This window comes from Camelina sativa, chromosome 18, assembly GCF_030686135.1.
Source record: "Camelina sativa cultivar CO46 ecotype springtype chromosome 18, ASM3068613v1".
Lineage (NCBI taxonomy): Eukaryota > Viridiplantae > Streptophyta > Magnoliopsida > Brassicales > Brassicaceae > Camelina > Camelina sativa.
The window spans coordinates 5192513-5197714 of record NC_141897.1 but is presented as its reverse complement, the minus strand read 5'-3'; the positions used below and the strand labels follow the sequence as shown (position 1 = coordinate 5197714).

The following is a 5202-nucleotide window of genomic DNA, read 5'->3' as shown; positions in this document are numbered from 1 at the left end:
GATAGTTACCTTGTCCTCTTACATAGTTTAGCTCCTCTGTTCCCTCAAAACCTGAATTTACTCCAACTTTCTGACAAGCACCTGTTTGCCCGTCGCACATGTTGACAGCTTTTTGATCTCTCTTCAAAAGAAGGTCTACCTTAGCAGTGAGATTCTTAATAACATCTGTATTCACGGAGCTAACAACACGCACATAACGATCATACTCATGACTATGATTGCTGTTACTCGCTCCAAGGTTTTCGATCAAGAGGTTTGCTTCAACAGCAGTGTTAGTAGAAAAATCTCCTCTACTGGCAGTATCGAGTGCCATCTGATACTTCTGGTCAGTTCCTCCATAGCAGATGTTCATAAGATTCTCTTGTGAAAAACAATGATGAGGACAGTCCCTCATATACTCCTTAAATCTCTCCCACGCTTCACAAAAAGACTCTATACCACCTTGTGAGAAGGTAGTAATCTTGCTCCTTAACATAGCTGATCGTGACTTAGTGTAGAAGTGGTTTAAAAACGCTGCTCTACATTGCTCCCAAGTGGTAAGTGATCCTCGGTCCAAGAGATTTAGCCATCTCAAAGCTTTATCTCTTAAAGAGAATTGGAACAAAGTCAACATGAGGTAATCATATGGAACTCCATTAGACCTTGTCGTACTAGCCAATCTCTCAAAAGCTTCAATATGGTCCAGAGGGCTCTCTGAGGCTAATCCATTAAACACACGATTCTGGACCAAATTGATTAGGCTATGCTTGATCTCATAATCTTGTCTCGTAGGAGCTGGTGGTCGGATCGCAGATCGATTCAGAAACAACCTGTTGTGAGCTTCTTCATCTCTCAAGGTAGCTCGCCTAGCTGGCGGATTGGGTTAGCGAACCTCTTCATTGTCTTTGGCCATCTTATCGGAATCGGCTCTTGCTTTTCGGTTCTCTCGTTCAAGTCGTGCTAGCTCCTCGTTTCCTAGTATATGCAAAGCAGCTTTTTTATGGCTCCTTGTATGCATACACCTAAAACAGAGGAATAAGAACGCAAGAACTAGTTAATAAATTAAAATTAAATAAACCTTAGACTAAACGTGAATCTAAAATCCCAAAGGCAACGTTTTGATCCCCGACAACGGCGCCAAATTGATCACAGGTCAATTAAAATCCAAAGTGTACTAAACCACGATCTAGTGGTGTCGTCGTAGGACTTCAGGGTCGAATCCACAGAGACCAGGCGATGCACTATGAAAATATATAGACCAAATATAGCTAAGGCAATGAGAAAGATTGTTTTTCAAGTAACCGATTAAAAACAGAAAATAAATAAGAGTTTTGAAAGCAAGGAAAGATATTGGGCGTAGGGAATCAGCTGGGGAAGACTATCACGAAATTAGATAATAGATTGGGAGAGCACTAAACACCGTTCTTGAACTCAAATCTCGAATGTAAAACTAACCTACTGTCGCAACATTAGTTATCTATGCTAAGAATTGAATAAACCCTAAAACGTCGTTTAAATCTAGCAACCCTAGCAAGCAATAAGTTCAAGTTTGATTTTGTTCACAAGGTGCCTTAACTTCAACTTTCGTTGGCTAAGGATCACCTTGCTCACCTATGTTCTTTTCAAGCAATTCAACAACACTTTTGATGCCTAGATGAATTAAACCTAAGATCTTAATCTAGGTGATCAGTCTAGCTTAAGCATTAGGAATAACAATAGATGAAGAACAATAAGATCAATCCCAAATCTAACAACCTAAGTTTAGAGAGTCATAAACCCCCTTCTAAAACCCGAAACCCAACAGTAAAACTACTCAGACATTGAAATAAAAAAACAGCAAATCAAAGATGAAGAAAACATGTTTGAATTGCAAAGAGAAAATAAAAGGGTTCTGAATTCTTCTCTAAAGGGATACAAATGATTAGAGATCTTCTCCCAAGCTTACAAGTCTCAAAAGCGGCGTAGAATAATAGTTTTCTTTCTAGAGGTCGTGCCTCATCCTTAAATATTAGAATAAAACCCTAAAAGTCGGTTTAAAATGAAAAAGGAAAAGTTGCTTCGGGTTCGGGACTGGCCGATATCCAAATGTGGATTGGCCGATCCAAGATGCTTTTTTCTGTGTTTGCTTCATCTGCTTGCTAGTCCGAACAGTCTTCACCAAAATGGCTCCAGATGCTTGTTTCCATCTCCAAAACACTCAGTTTCCTTCAAAAGCAACCTAGAACCTGTACAAACAAATAAAAGACTAAAAAGACTCTAAAAGCAAACTTTAACTCTATAAAAGACTCGAAACAAACCTAAAAACTATGGTTAAAACCTATAAAATACAGACACATCAGGAGGCGAAAATAAGTTCAAAGTCCACCCAAACGTCTACCTCCCTTCTTAAATACGAACCCTAAGTTCCACGAACCAAACCGATTGATATGCTCAAATTTAAACCCTAGAGCTACTCTCTCAAATTAAGAGATCACTATACTACTTAGGGGTCGAATTCCATAAGGACTATAGACTACACAATAAATTATAAAGTTTTATGATTACGCTAAACAAATTAATTTGTATTAAAATTAAAACAATGCAAAGTACTAAAATGAAAGTGTAGTAAATTTTGGAGATCAAAAAGCTAGGTCTAGGGAATTTCTCAGAAAATTACAGAATATTAAATCAATGAATTAATTAGGATTCAAGCCATTAAAAATCAGATCTAGAACTCTAAACTCTCTTGTAAAATAAATCAGTTCTCACTGCAAATATTATCTAAATTTAAAACCAGAAAATTCAAATCTCTTTGTAAAATTCTAGGTTAAAAATCAGCTTTAAAAACAAGTTTATATTGTTCAAAAAATTACTAAATCAAATCTCTTTGCAAGAAGTAATTTTGCTGATCAAAAGTTTTATCAGGAAAATCAATTATATTCTAATATCAATTTATTTTCCTAGGTTATTAATTCTAGGTGATTAATCAAGAATTAATATGAAGAACAACCTATGATGAAAATCTAGAAAGATAATAAATCATAAATAAACAGATCTAACAATCCATAAAAACCCTGAAATCCTGAACCTAACAAGCAAACTAATCAGACATGTTTGATGAAGAACAAAACGTCTTTTCTGAATAATAAGCAATAGATATTAAAAGTAAAATAGGAAGTTTAGAAATCTTCTCTCTACAAAAGAATTCAGATTCGTCTCTCCCAAAAGCTCTCAATATCTCTCTCAAAAATCTGCTAGAATAAAACTTAAAGGTTTCTAAAACCTAAATAAATTATATATATGTCCTAAAACACGTCAGGGACTTGTGTTGGAATTATGGAAAACTTCGGGTAATTTTGTAAAACTTCCAAATTGAAGGCTCTTTGTCGATTTGCACCGGTGTCGACCGACACTCCTTGTGAACCGACGCTCTTGGCGAATGGTGTATTTGGCCGAAACTCCTTGTTAGTTGCAGTTAGTTGTGTTGATGTGTTGTTGGATCAATCCTTGGATGTTAATTCTATTAAGAAACACTCAAACACAAGTTAAAAGCAACATGATAGATAGATAGTTCATAATTTCATACAAAATCCAAACAAAAACTGACTCAATGCAAGAATAAAAATGACTCAATCCTAAAAAGTGATAAAGATAAAGGAAACCATGATCAGAGGCTAAGCATCGTCAAAATTTTGACACACATGAAGGGATGGTGACCTGCGCCTAGTGGGACGGGTGCAACCACACCGAGACAACCCAACAATCGCGTTCCAGATGGCATGCATAGTAGAAGGCTGTGGAGGCTTTGGAATCTTAAGCCCCGCGGTCCCAGAAGAAAAACCAATCTCAAAACCCCCAACAGGGTTAGCAACAGGTGCAAAAGCAGGTGCGGTAGCGGCAGCGGACCGTGAAGCTAGATGATGACGTGTAGGAGGAGATGCAACAAAGTCATCAGCAGTAGGAGTAAAACGTAACTGTTCCACATCACCACCAATGGTGGTAAGGTCAGGTCGTGGTAGGCGAATCAGGTGCTCTCCAGTGTCATCAAAAAACCTCCACAGCAAACCCGGTTTCAGCCAAGTTGCACTCTTCAAATACTTCTAATCTATGAGACTCCTCTCAGTCATAACACTGTAACCGTCGGTTGGAATGTTCTTGAACCGAAGAATGGTGGTAATGAGGCTCTATACTCAGTCTTAGTGCCTCTACCCAGGAATGACTTGGTCTGAAGAGAGAACAAGTGATGAGCAAAAACAGCTCCAAAGTTCGGCACTGAAGGGTCACGACGCTCAGTCAACTCAAGAATCAAACCACCTACTCCAAGGCCTAACAAATAGAACTTTTCTGCTCTCATCTTTCCTGGTTCCATCTTACATAGGATAATGTGTCCAAATGCTCAAAGAATATACCTGAGTGCTGGATGGCGGACATCTGACTGAAGAGAGTATTTGAAGTCATACTCTCCATTCCCTATGTAGTACCAAAGAGTAGAAATATCCGCATACTGCTTAGGCAAAGTAGTGCCAGGAAAGAAACGCGGCCAACCAAACACATCACAAAGCTGAGAAAATCTCATACTATAGGGTCACGCCAGAGCTCGCGGTGGCGGGCGGCGGTCAGACTGAGAAGAGGAGGAGGCGCCACCGTTGACGTTTCTTTGCTTTTTCTTTGGTACCATCTACTCAAACTACGAAACTGACACTGGATCTGGAAAGAGGGAAGAAAATCGATTGGTTTAGGGCTTGGAATCACTCAAAACGGATCGAAATCGAGAGAGTTGTGATGATTTGAAGTGTGTTCGTCGGGTTTGAGGGTTTGAGAAACGAAGGAGACGACTCGGGGCTTTAATCGTGAATCCCTCGGTTTTAACGGTGTCGACCAACACAACTAAAGAGTTTCGGTCGACACTACTCCAACTGAGCCGGCCCAATTTCTATCGCAGGCCAAATAATTTTTTACACCCCATAATTTAAAACCCTTTAGCCGTCTTCCCTTTTGCGACCCAATAGGGATGTCGACTGATGCCCAGGTGGCGTCGGTCGATGCTATGCTCTGATCAATGGTGTCCGAAACTTTTTCATTCATTTTTTTTTGTTTTTTTTTCTGAAACAATTCAAACTCAAAACCAAAAGTTAATAAGTTAGTAAAAATCGAAATAAGAAAATTGAAAATAATTAGTTCCTACCAGTAGGTTGCCTCCCACCAAACACTTGTTTTAAGTCATTAGCTTGACTTGGCAATGGA

At 38.9% G+C, this 5202-nt stretch overlaps 1 non-coding gene across 1 annotated transcript; it reads left to right on the top strand.

Annotated features, from left to right (window-relative positions):
• Nucleotides 1–368: 368 nt before the first annotated feature.
• On the top strand, nt 369–475 carry LOC147921551 (small nucleolar RNA R71). Its single transcript, XR_015589909.1, has one exon. It is a non-coding gene; the product is annotated as a small nucleolar RNA R71 (small nucleolar RNA).
• The last annotated feature ends 4727 nt before the right edge of the window (nt 476–5202 follow it).